Below are 13,117 nucleotides of genomic sequence, written 5' to 3'. Positions count from 1 at the left end.
AGAAGCAAATCCCTTGCGGATTTGGTTATGCTAATAAAAGTTCCAATAAGCTATGTAAGTCGACCGGTTCTATTTGAACCAAGTCGAGTAAGAATATGGTACCATTCGTCTAGAACGGGTGGCCATGGATGCAATAACGAATGTATGAAGTCTAATCCGTTATGCGGATAGAACGAAAGATTTTTAAGTTGAAAGCAATTAACCCGATGTTACCGGGTCGTGTGCGATATGCTTGAATCTCATTACGAGATTGTATGCCATACCCACTTAAATGGGCAATCGAATGCGTATGAGCAATGGAAGTATATAGACGATTGAAACTACAATGTTGGTATTGTGGGCAAAATAAGTATCTTTACTAACTTTTTAAAGTTTGATGTTTAATGTAGGTAAACCCTCGACTTAGGCGATTGGACGGCTTGGAACGTGCACACTTGATTCATGTCTGCCTCACGCTTCCGTTACAAGTTATTTTGATATGGGTTAAAGTTTTGGTTAAATGTACTTAAACTTATGTAGTAAGTCGATGTCCTTGTTGTAGGGTTGGAACTTAGTAAATGTAGTCTTGTCGTGTTTAATATAAACCTTGCCCGTCTTTGATTTTGTCGAAAAATGTTAAATGTTGGAGTTTGTTTGAGTAAAACAGGTAATAGTGGTTTAGTACGAACGGGTCATGCCGAAATTTCCAAAAATTTTTCCATATATATTAAGCTAGTTAATCTCTTAAGGTTTGGGGTGTATCAAGTTGGTATCAGAGCCTAGGTTAGAGGGATTCGAGCTAGAGTAATAGCGCTTGAACTCAAACCAATGGCTCGCTCGAAAGTGTGCTCGTTCCAAGATCGCCAACGAGGTAAAAATTTAAGTTTCGGTAAACGCAAGTTTGCATAGTAAGCTTATAATGTAGATAATGAAGATAAGTATTTTTGTATGTAATGAGGGGAGGTGAAACGGGAAATTCCAGGAACTGTATAGCTGGAATCGGCCCGAAAATGCGATTAAAAGTGCTTAAACAAAGCTGCAGCGAAATCATCAAACGGAAGGCCGTCGCCGACGCCCCCCTTGTGCCGTCGCCTTATTTTCCTGTCTACGGTAAAATGTGGCCAACGCCACTTTCCTGGACCCGTCGCCGACGGGGGGCTAGACCGTCGCCGACGGCTAGCGGAGGTCTGGTCCGCCAAAACTTTTTCAATTATGTAATTTTCCATATTTCGAGTCCCCGAGTTGTTTGAAAGCCTACTTTATAGCTAAGTGAGGCCCATGTAAGGCCTAAAAAGGTAGATGTAATCACGGGTAGTGGTTACGAGCGAATGAAGTTATAAAAGCCAAAGGTAATATGTTCAGTGATGCGGACGAATGATGAAAACTTTAAAAGTGGGCAAAGATTTAAAAATGTAAGAGTATGAATGAAAGAAACATGAGTTAATGAACTATGATATACGGAAAGCTTATGAATTGTATTAAATGAAAACATGACATTGTGTAGATGGCTGATGCAAGAAACGTTAATGAGGATGATGACACGACTCGGCAAGAAGCATTTAACAGTAGGGTCACGGAGGTGGCGGAAGGGGTTATGCAAGCCCATCTTCCGCGATTAGCTCAAGAGGTGGAAAGCCGGGTTTTGGGAGTCGTAGATGCTATGATGACTAGTAAGATCGAGGAATTGAAAGAACTAATTGAGGGGTCTAGAAGTAAAGGCAAGGAACGACGATGCACGTATAAAGACTTCATGGCGTGCAATCCGGCAACGTATGATGGTAAAATTGATCCGATCGCATGCCAAAGATGGATTTCAAACATGGAGGCGGTGTTTATACGAAGCCGGTGTGATAAAGAAGATCAAGTGATGTTTGCTACGGGCCAACTCACCCTCCAGGCAAAAGATTGGGTGGGATGCGCATAGCAAGGAAATAGGCGAAGAAAGACTCCAAACGATGACCTGGCAAGAGTTTAAGGTTCCCTTCATGAAATATCACTGTCCTCAGTCAGCCATTGATAAGATTCAAGAGGATTTCTTACGCCTCCGACATAAAAACGAGAGGATAAATGAGATATCGAACATTTTCTTGGATAAGATGAAGTTTTGTGGAGAGTTTGTGCAAACTGAAAGAATGAAGATTAATCGCTTTTATGGCGTATTGAAGGCATAATTTAGGGAGTTCATCACTCCCTCGAAGTGTGAGACTCTTGATGAGCTCATCAATCTAGCGCGGGATAGAGAAATCGAAATCAAGAGGCAAGAAGAACGTGGAGAAAAGAGACCAAATGAAAAAGGTGGAAGTTCGACCCCGACCAAAAAGGGGAAGTATCAAGAGCAAGGAAGAAAGGATAAGTCGAAGAGTGGTATCACGCCGTGCAAGACTTGTGGAAAACTTCATATGGGGGAATGCTTGTTAGGCAAGAAGGGGTGTTATAAATGTGGTAAGGAAGGGCATTCGTCTTATCAGTGTCCAAATAACCCAAAGACTTGCTTCCATTGTTTTGAAAAGGGGCACGTTAAATCGGAATGCCCAAAACTTCAGCAAGAGTCGAAGAAAGAAGATAAGAAGCAAGAGGGTTCTAGGGCGAAAGGGAGGATGTTTCAAATTTTTAAGTGGTCTCAGGTATCTTTCTAATAAACTCCATACCGATTTATGTTTTGTTTGATACCGGAGCCACTATGTCGTTTATTTCTAGTGAAATCGTACAACATCCTTTATTTAAGATTGAAAGATTGCCGATGCCTTTAGAAGTAGAAATAGCTGATAGTAAGATCTATATGCTACACGAGATATGTAGGAAATGCAAATTTATAATGGAAGATGAGGAATTTGAAATTGATCTCATACCTATGGTTCTGGGGGAATTTAAAATGATAGTGGGAATGGATTGGTTGGCACGACACCGGGTAGAAATTAATTGTGAAAATAAGATAATGTTTATTCAAGCACCAAGTGGAAGGCAACTGAGTATTCAAGAGGAAAGAAACGTAGAAACCAAATTGTGTACACTTGTCCAAGCCTTTAAATATATACTTAATGGAAATAGAGCATACCTGGCTTATGTGATAGACGCTCAGCAAACCCTCCCGAAGCTGGAAGATGTAGAGGTAGTGAATGAATTTCCGGACGTAAATCCGGAGGAATTGCCGGGACTCCCTCCCGAACGAGAAGTAGAGTTTCGCATTGATTTGAATCCAGGTGCAAAGCCGGTTGCGAAGGCTCCCTATAGATTGGCTCCCACCGAAATGCGGGAGCTACTGACACAATTACAAGATTTGTTAGATAAGGGCTTTATACGCCCGAGTGTGTCACCGTGGGGAGCGCCCGTACTATTCGTTAAGAAGAAAGATGGGTCGATGCGCATGTGCATCGATTATAGAGAATTAAATAAACTAACCGTGAAGAACCGCTACCCTTTACCTAGAATTGATGACCTTTTCGATCAATTACAAGGGGCGAGTTGGTTCTCCAAGATTGACTTGCGATCGGGGTACCATCAAGTCAGAGTGCGAAAAGAAGATATTGCAAAGACTGCATTTAGAACCCGATACGGGCACTACGAATTCCTAGTTATGTCCTTTGGGTTAACGAACGCTCCAGCAGCGTTTATGGATCTTATGAACCGGGTATGCCGACCCATGTTAGATAAGTCCGTGATTGTATTCATTGATGATATCCTAATTTATTCGCGAAGCAAGGCAGATCATGCGAGACATTTACGAGAAGTACTTGAAACTCTCCGTAAAGAAAAACTCTATGCGAAATTTTCAAAATGCTCCTTCTGGCTCAGAGAGGTGCAGTTTCTGGGTCACGTAATTAATTCGGAAGGCGTTTTAGTGGATCCGTCAAAGATCGATGTTGTAATGAAATGGGTTTCCCCGAAGAATCAGACCGAGATAAGAAGTTTTCTAGGCCTCGCGGGATACTACAGACGGTTCATACAGGATTTCTCGAAGATAGCCTTACCTTTAACCAGACTAAGTAGAAAGAAAGAAAAGTTTGTATGGGGTAAGGAACAGGAAGAGGCCTTTCGTATATTAAAGGAGAAATTGTCGAGTCCTCCGGTTTTGACCTTGCCAGATGGGACTGAAGATCTGGTTGTTTATTCGGACGCTTGACATCAGGGTTTAGGCTGTGTTTTGATGCAACGGGGAAGGGTTATTGCATATGCTTCGCGACAACTAAAGCCTCATGAGGTAAACTACCTAACACATGATCTGGAATTGGCAGTGGTAGTGTTCGCTTTAAAGATCTGGAGACACTACTTATACGGTACAAAATGCACAATTTACTCGGATCATAAAAGCCTCAAGTATTTCTTTGAACAGAAAGATTTGAATATGAGGCAACGAAGATGGTTAGAACTGATTAAAGACTATGATTGCGATATCCTTTATCACCCAGGAAAAGCAAACGTGGTGGTGGATGCACTAAGCCGAAAGGAGACTCCACCTTCAATTCGAGTAAGGTCCATGAAAATGATAGTTACACCACATTTGCTTGAAATGATACAGGATTCCCAAATAAAGTCGCTTGAAGCAAAAGATTTAAAGAAAGAAAGGTTAAAAGGTGTGATTGATAAGCTAGAAGAAAACTCGACCGGACTCAAAACGAGGTTCGGCCGAATTTGGATACCACGTTTATACGAAGTCAAGACAGCGTTACTTGAAGAAGCTCATAAGTCATGATATTCAGTCCACCCTGGGGCTACAAAGATGTATCGGGACTTGAAGGCCAATTATTGGTGGCCGGGTATGAAACGCGATATCGTCAAATATGTCGCAAAATGCTTAACATGCTCCCAAGTGAAAGCAGAACATCAAAAGCCATACGGAGAATCACAACCTTTAGAGATACCAATATGGAAGTGGGAGGAACTAACGATGGATTTAGTAACCAAGCTTCCAAGAATGAAAAAGGGGCATGATACAATATGGGTAATTGTGGACCGACTTACGAAAAGCGCTCACTTTCTACCCATTAAAGAAGCTTATTCTTCCGAGAAAATGGCAGAAATTTACATGAACGAGATTATATCTCGACACGGGGTGCCTGTGTCAATTGTCTCAGATCGGGACACTAGATTTACTTCTCGTTACTAGCAAAGGAAGTAGCAGCAGTGGTTTCTAGTGACTTTTGTGTTGTCACTGGCAGTTGCTCTGAGATCTCATCTTCCAGAGTTGCCTTTTTTGTAGGTTTGGGGGGCTTTTGAGTTTTCTTTTGTCTTGGTTTTCTGGTTGTTTTAGGTGTGGGTTTCACAGCAGTTCTTTTGCTGCTGTGATCACCTAGAGCAGTGGGCTCAACAGCAGGTGCCTGAGGAGCAGTGGTAGTTGCTAAATTCTGCCCAGGAGCCTCTGCTTTTGTTTTAGAAGGCTTTGATAATCTTGTAAAAGTTTCAGGAGTTAAGCTATTTATTTGAAAAGGTTCACCTTGGATGAGCACATGAACATCATCCTTTCCGAAATTCTTTTGAAAATAAAAGCTTAGGAACCTTGGAAATAGTAAGAATAATTTGTTAGTGACATTTTTGACCAAATCATCAAAGATCTCCTGGGAGTAGTTAAAATTTTCGTTATGTAAAATAGCATATCCCAGGTATTAGATCTTTAATGGTATTTCATTAAAAGCAGGTGTCTTATTTGAAACACACATCAAGAGGGTATGGAATAAAAATCTTGGAGCCGGAGGAAAATTACCTTTTTGTAAGGTATCCTTTTTCATTTCTTCAGCATACCCCCTCTCAATAAAATAAGTTTGATACTCAATTTTAGTAAAAGAAGTTTTACCTTGCAAATCATTGAGTTCAAATACTTCTGAAATGGATTGTGGTGTAATTTTGACCTTTTTACCCATTATTGATGAATTGATGGCTATGACCGTCTCACCTTGAGATTCAAGTGTGGCATTTTTCCAAAATTCTCTCTGGGTTTTTAGGTAAATCGGAGCATCAGCAGTCAACAAAGTTTTGTACTTTGAAGACGAAAGTGCGTCTATGATGGAATCGAAGGTTTTAGTGTCTGTGGGTTTTTTGAGTAAACCCAAGTAATTGTGGGGAGCTTTGCATGGAATTTCAATGGCTTGTTCAGTGGGTTTTTCAGATGAAGAAGATGATGATTTTGCCATTTTGAGGGAGAAGAATGATGAATGATTTGAGAGAAATGGATGATAACTGCTTTGAGAAAGTAATTTTTGAATTCGATTCGACAGTAAAAACCCTGTTTGGGGGTTTTGATCAGGGTTTTATAAGAGAAAAAGTGAATGCTGACGTGGCAGCGATTATGTAACATCCCAAAATTTAGTTTAACACAAAATAAGTTAAATCATAGAAGTGTTAAACCAAACATTTTACAAGTCTCAAGGGGGTAATATGAAACATTTTAAATTAGTAAGGATTAATTAGGTTTAAACCAAAAACAAATCCCCTGTACGTATGCTGGGATCGATCAAGGGCAGGGAAAAACAAGGGTTACCCTTGTTCTTGCAAAAATTCACCAATTGACAAGGAGAAATCAAAGATTAATTGCTGCATGTTCTAAAGTTTCAATCATCTAAGCATATCTAGTGAAGTGGTAAGTCGAATTTCTGAATTTGGTGAATTTTGGGGAAAGGGTTTCAACCCAACCATGAATCCGTGATATGATTTGTGTTAATTAGATGTTAGGGTTACTCCCTAGAATCGAAATCATGTTTGATTTTAGTTTTATTGGAAGAAAATTTTATGAAACCCACCTTGTAAAAATTGTATTATGAATAGGAAGATTTTAGGGATTTTGATTATATGTAATCTTGATATGTGATTCTGTTTGTAATACTTGAATGCAAGATGAATTGGTGTAGACTAAAGAAATTGTAAGACCAAGGTTAATTATTGATGGCATGTATGATAAACTAGTGAAGTCATGCTTAAATTGTTGTACATTATGTTTTATAAATGTAACGCACACTAGGTGCTCGATGAAATGCTTGAAAGAATAATGATGTGTAGTTTGGAACATGATAGAATGAATTGTGAGGACTAAACGAAAGATTAAATGTGTTGATATAGGCGTGAAGGAAGAAGGTTCAAATTCCAAGAAAACGGAAGGATCACAAGACCGAGGTATGTTTCATTAAATACAATACTTTATTTAAACTTTGCTAATATTATGAAAAACAACCCTTGTCTTAATGATTTTTGGTGATTAGTAAGTAAGAAGCAAATCCCTTGCGGATTTGGTTATGCTAATAAAAGTTCCAATAAGCTATGTAAGTCGACCGATTCTATTTGAACCAAGTCGAGTAAGAATATGGTACCATTCGTCTAGAACGGGTGGCCATGGATGCAATAACGAATGTATGAAGTCTAATTCGTTATGCGGATAGAACGAAAGATTTTTAAGTTGAAAGCAATTAACCCGATGTTACTGGGTCGTATGCGATATGCTTGAATCTCATTACGAGATTGTATGCCATACCCACTTAAATGGGCAATCGAATGCGTATGAGCAATGAAAGTATATAGACGATTGAAACTACGATTTTGGTATTGTGGGCAAAATAAGTATCTTTACTAACTTTTTAAAGTTTGATGTTTAATGTAGGTAAATCCTCGACTTAGGCGATTGGACGGCTTGGAACATGCACACTTGATTCATGTCCGCCTCACGCTTCCGTTACAAGTTATTTTGATATGGGTTAAAGTTTTGGTTAAATGTACTTAAACTTATGTAGTAAGTCGATGTCCTTGTTGTAGGGTTGGAACTTAGTAAATGTAGTCTTGTCGTGTTTAATATAAACCTTGCCCTCTTTGATTTTGTCGAAAAATGTTAAATGTTGGAGTTTGTTTGAGTAAAACAGGTAATAGTGGTTTAGTACGAACGGGTCATGCCGAAAATTCCAAAAATTTTTCCATATATATTAAGCTAGTTAATCTCTTAAGGTTTGGGGCGTATCAGGTTACAAAAGATCTGACCGCTATGTACTGTCCACGTGTCAACCCTTGATGAGTAGTGGAAGACAGTTGTTTTATGAAACCACTGATGGAGCAATATCAGTGGTTGTAACGGTACAATGAAAACAATGGGTGATTTTAACTATCAGTGGATAGCTTATCAGTGGATGAAGACACTGATTTTGAACAAAAGTGATTACCAAGGAAATGAGAGAACATGGGTTGACTTTCAGCAGTGGACAACTTTTAACAGAACAGATGTTTTAACAAAACAGTGGTTATGACAGACTTTTAGGATTTAATGAAAATTTCATTTTTAACTATTTTTAAGGATGGATTTTTGATTTTCTGAAAACATTTTAATGCTTCTATTCATAGAAAAACAAGATTTTGCTTGTTATTCCATGTTCAGCATGCCAATCCTAGAGATCAAGCTTTCAAAGGTGGATGTGTCTAATGCTTTGGTTAGCACATCTGCCAGCTGATCTTTAGTTGGTACATGGTGCAGAGAAATCAAACCTTTTTCATAGCAATCCCTTACAAAGTGATGTCTGATATCAATGTGCTTGGTGGTTGAATGGGAAACTAGATTTTTGATGATATTTTCTGTTGTCTGGCTGTCCAACATGAGTGGTGTCTTTCTGGCAGTGATACCAAAATCCAGCAACTGATTTTGAAGCCAAAGCAGTTGGGCTGTACAGCTTGCAGCAGCTATATAATCTGCCTCAGCAGTGGATTTGGAAACAGCTGCTTGCTTTTTGCTTTGCCAAGACACTAAGCAATTGCCTAGGAATTGGCACCCTCCTGAAGTGGACTTCCTTGTCTTGTCACATCAAGCAAAGTCACTATCTGAGAAACCTGAAAGCTTGATATTTCCATCAGCTGGATACTAGATACCAAGTGTAGGAGCACCTTTTAGGTATCTGAGTATCCTTTTTACAGCAATAAGGTTTGACTTTCTAGGGGCTGATTGGGATCTTGCACAAACACATGTTGCAAACATGATGTCTGGCCTAGATGCATTTAGGTACAATAAAGACCTAATCATACTTCTATATAAAGTTTGATCAACCAAATCATCCTTTTCATCAGACATGACTATTTTATTTGTTGCAATGGGTGTAGTGCATGGTTTACAATCATCCATTTCAAATTTCTTTAAAAGTTCTTTGGCATATTTTCCTTGATGGATGAAAGTGGCATTTTGCAGTTGCCTTACTTGGAGACCAAGAAAGCACTGGAGTTCACCCATTGCACTCATTTCAAACTCAGCTGTCATGAGTTGCCTAAACTCTTCACACATTTTATTACATGTGCTTCCAAAAATGATGTCATCCATATAAATCTGGACAATCATTAAGTCTTTCCCTATCCATTTTAAAAACAATGTTTTATCTATTTTACCTCTTGTGAAACCAATGGAAAGTAGAAAGGTGGAAAGAGTTTCATACCAGGCTCTTGGTGCTTGTTTCAGGCCATACAAAGCTTTATTTAGCTTGTAGACATGATTTGGATTAAATGGATCCTCAAAGCCTGGAGATTGACAAACATAAACCTCTTCTTGAATCTTACTATAGAGGAATGCACATTTGATATCCATTTGATACACCTTGATATTGTGGTTGACAGCAGAGGCCAGGAATAGTCTGATAGCTTCTAACCTTGCTACAGGGGCAAATGTTTCATCATAATCAATGCCCTCTTCCTGTCTGAACCCTTGAACCACAAGCCGGGCTTTATTCTCGACAACAATACCCCTTTCATCAGTTTTATTTTTGAAGACCCACTTTGTGCCAATAGGACTCACACCCTCTGTCAGTGGTACAAGCTCCCAAACTTGTTGTCTTCTAAACTGTTAGAGCTCCTCTTGCATGGCTTCTACCTAGCTGTTGTCTTTTAGTGCCTCTTGGTACTTAACTGGCTGATGGAGAGATAGGAAACCAGCAAAAAGACAGATGTTTTGGGATTGACTTCTTGTGAGCACCCCTTCACTGATGTTGCCAATGATTTGGTCAGGTGGATGAGACTTCAAGAAGATAAGATCTCCTTTGTATGGAACAATGGCATTTAATGGTGAGGGCTGCAGATGTGAATCATCTGAGCTAACTACTGCTGGTGACTTTGATGATCCAGCAGTGGCTTCAAATGGAGGTGGAATAGGAGGAAGTGGTGTGGACACATGCTGACTTTTATCCATTGTTTGGGGACTTTTATCAACAGTGTTTGATGATGTGGAAAAGCAGGGGTTAATGGGCTACTTTGGTCAACAACTGTTGAGGTAGCAGTGGCTGAGCTTTGACAGCTGTTTTGAACATCTGCTGCTCTACCATTTGATGCAGAGTTTTGTTGTGGAATGATGATCTCATATCCATAATCTGATGGAGAACTTTGTGATGGACCTGCACTGTTAGTCTTGACAACAGTATTTTCAAAAGTGAATTTATCAAGATCAAACAATTCTGCAGGGTTTGCTGGGATTTTCATTGATGAAAGTTCATTGAACTTTACATTCAAAGTCTCTTCCACTGTCTTAGTCCTTGTGTTAAACACTTTGTAGGCCTTAGCAGTGGTTGAGTATCCCAGATGATAACCACAATCAATTTTAGCTGGAAACTTTGAAATAGAATCTTTTAAGTTTAAAATGAAGCATGGGCAGCCAAAAACTTTGAAATATGAAATCAATGGCTTTATTTTATACAACAGTTCATAAGCAGTCTTTTGATGTCTAGGGTTAATTAAAACTCTGTTCTGGACATAGCAAGCAGTGTTTACTGCCTCTGGCCAAAAAGTTAATGGCAAACCTGAATCTGCAAGTATGGTTCTAGCAGCCTCAATCAAAGTCCTGTTCTTTCTCTCAACAACCCCATTTTGCTCTGGTGTTCTTGGAATGCTGTACTGCCTTACAATTCCTTTTGACACACAGAAATCATCTAACTCCTTATTTCTGAACTCTGTGCCATTGTCACTCCTAAAGATTTTTACTGGAAGATCAAACTGCTTTTCAACCTGTGTCACAAAGTCTTGCAGAATGCCTGCAGTCTCATCTTTGGAATGTAAAATGTAAGTCCATGTAAACCTAGAAAAGTCATCAACAATAACCAAACAATATCTTTTCTTCCTAAGACTCTGGGCCAAACAAATCCATGTGAAGCATTTGCAAACACTTGGTTGTTTTGGACTCTTCAATTGATTTATATGAGCTTTTATGTTGTTTTTCTTTTAGACAGGAAACACAATGCTCAGGACAGGTGAACAGTTTTTGAGGTAAACCTCTTACTAACCCCTGTTTGGATATAGCAGTGGTTGTCTTGAGATTTGTATGCCCCAATCTTCTGTGCCATAATTCTGTCTCTTTGTTAGAGGCAGCTGAGAAGAGACATGCATCAGTCCTCGGACTCTCTTTTGACAAATCAACTGCATAAACATTGCCACTTCTTTGAGCAACAAGTTGGGTTTTTCCATTTTTTATTATTTCTTCAATCTTTTTAACCATTTCTGGTCCAACAATCCTTTGTGAAGAATGAGCCATAGCCCTTATCACTCATTTGAGAGACACTCAGGAGGTTGAATTTTAGATTGTCTATTAGATTAACATTTTCAAATTTGACACTACCAGACTGTACTGTACCAGACCCTAGAACCTTCCCTTTACTATTATTACCAAAGGATATATCACCCCCTCCATGGATTTTGAAATCTTTGAGTAGGGCTTTACATCCTGTCATCTGCCTGGAGCCTCCACTATCTACATACCAAAGGCTATCTAAGCATGCAGAAGTTCCCTGCACATGAAGTAAAAGGATTAGTTCATTAGGGTCTCCAAAGACAATAAGGCTTTGGATGGGGTCTCAACAGTGACTGTGTTTTGTTCAGGTGGATGGATAGTGGTTAGCTCAGGGGTTTGGACAGTTTTGGCACTGTTTTTCTCTAACCACTGCTGGGGGTCTTGCCCAATGATTTGCTGGTACCCAAAAGGATGCCTGTTCACTCTTGGTTTAGAAGGCTTTTTGTAAACCTCATAAACATGTGGGATCCTTTGGTATGGTGGTTGACCTTTACCTCTTCGGTATTGGTTGGTAGGGGGTGCATCAGTCACCTGAAATCTCTTTTAACAGAGGTTTGGTTCAGCTGTTTTGTAACAGCTGTTTGAACTGGCACAAACAATGGTTGATTCTTGGTGAATTTGACAGATGATGTTGATGAACTCAAGGATGTTTTTGCAGTGTACTCATTCTTTTTTACATCAAAGGATTTGAGATACACACATTCCTGAGTTTTATGGTTTGATTTACCACAGGTGGTGCAACTCTCAGCAGGTACAATAAAACTTGTTTTGTTGATATCATATGCTTTTAGATGAAAACAGTCTTTTGTTAGATAATTCTTCTTTTCACTGAAATCATAAAACATGTTTTTAACTTTTTCTCTTCTTTTCTTCTTCTCAGACTCCTTAGCAACAAAGTTTTGAACCACTGTTGGGATGTCTTTAAGAGGAATGACCTTTGCTTTAGGAGCTTTTACACCATCAGTGGTTGTGAAGTCCATTGGTTTGAAATTTTCAACGATGTCAAACTCATCAGACCATGTGGGTTTAAATTGGTATTTCTCAATTTCCTCAAAAGTTGAGGACCCCACAGGTCTTTCCAGAGTGATCTTGTTACCAAGTTTGTCAGATATTTTAACCTCTCAGCCATCCTTGTTTGTGGGAATGATTTCAACAGTGGATTGAACAGAATCTTTAAAAGCATTCTTTTCAATTTCGTCATGTTTTCTGAAACCTACACCAAATTTCACATTGCTTTTGATATGTTTTTCAAGCATGACCTCATAACCTTTGCAAGATTCCACCCATTTTTCACAAGTGATTTGGGTGGATTCCAACTCCTTTTTGCAAACTTGATATTTTTCTATCATTGTTTGGAGTTGGTTCTTGGTTATGCTTTGCTCCTCTTTTCAACTGCAGATTTTTTTATCCTTTTCAGCCAATTTGTTTTTAAGTTCTTTTAAAGACTTCTCAAATTTGACTTCATCAGTTAACACTCTATCCCTAAGGTTTTCATTCACCTCTTTAATGTTAGCAAATGCTATGATGCATTTGTCTGAACACAGATTTTCAAGAACCTGAGATGATACCTTAGCTGCAACCATCACGGCACAGTCACAAACATGCTATTCCTCATCAGTTACATTCTCTTCCTTTTCACCA

At 39.1% G+C, this 13,117-nt stretch overlaps 1 long non-coding RNA gene across 1 annotated transcript; it reads left to right on the top strand.

Moving 5' to 3' along the window:
• The first annotated feature begins 6,489 nt into the window (after positions 1 to 6,489).
• Positions 6,490 to 7,611, top strand: LOC118491102. The gene is made up of 3 exons (XR_004890372.1): positions 6,490 to 6,550; positions 7,027 to 7,080; positions 7,562 to 7,611. It is a non-coding gene; the product is annotated as an uncharacterized LOC118491102 (long non-coding RNA).
• Positions 7,612 to 13,117: the final 5,506 nt, after the last annotated feature.

The sequence above is a fragment of the Helianthus annuus genome, chromosome 4 (genome assembly GCF_002127325.2).
Source record: "Helianthus annuus cultivar XRQ/B chromosome 4, HanXRQr2.0-SUNRISE, whole genome shotgun sequence".
NCBI lineage: Eukaryota > Viridiplantae > Streptophyta > Magnoliopsida > Asterales > Asteraceae > Helianthus > Helianthus annuus.
This window is presented reverse-complemented; position numbering and strand designations above follow the sequence as displayed.